Below are 679 nucleotides of genomic sequence, written 5' to 3' on the forward strand. Positions count from 1 at the left end.
CCGGTCTGGGAGGATCCCACATGCCGCAGAGCGGCTGGGCCCGTGAGCCATGGCCGCTGAGCCTGCGCGTCCGGAGCCTGTGCTCCGCAACGGGAGAGGCCACAACAGTGAGAGGCCCGCATACCGCAAAAAAAAAAACAAAAAAAAAGAAATTTCTTCATGACAATACCTGTGACACACGTTCACACATAGGAATGCATACACTGCCTGGCACACACATCAGCACACCTGCAGACTGACACACACACACTGGCTGGCACACACACAGTCACAAACACACACACAAGTTGACTAGCATGTACACACACATATACACACACACACATGCACAGAGGAGAACGTTCAAGGCTACACAAGCTTGTTAACACAGACGGCAGTGCCGACACCCAAAACATTCCAGAAAGACGGCCAGGAGAGTGTGCCCCAACTTCACGCAGAGCTCCTTCTCTGAAGGCAGTGGCCTTCCTGTTTTATCTCTGACAAATCTCCAAGTTCCAAAGACAAACACCCATGAAGGCTGTTGAGAAGCACACAAACAGCCTTACAGATTGGCTGAAAGCCAGTCAGCGCAGGGGACAGCAGAGGATGTGGTGAGATCACCCGGGTGCTAAAAGGTGGCCTGTAGGAGACAGTCTCGGGGGAGGACAGCAATGATGGGACAAAGGGAAACTGTCCAGCA

The sequence above is a fragment of the Physeter macrocephalus genome, chromosome 17, assembly GCF_002837175.3.
Source record: "Physeter macrocephalus isolate SW-GA chromosome 17, ASM283717v5, whole genome shotgun sequence".
Classification (NCBI taxonomy): Eukaryota; Metazoa; Chordata; class Mammalia; order Artiodactyla; family Physeteridae; genus Physeter; species Physeter macrocephalus.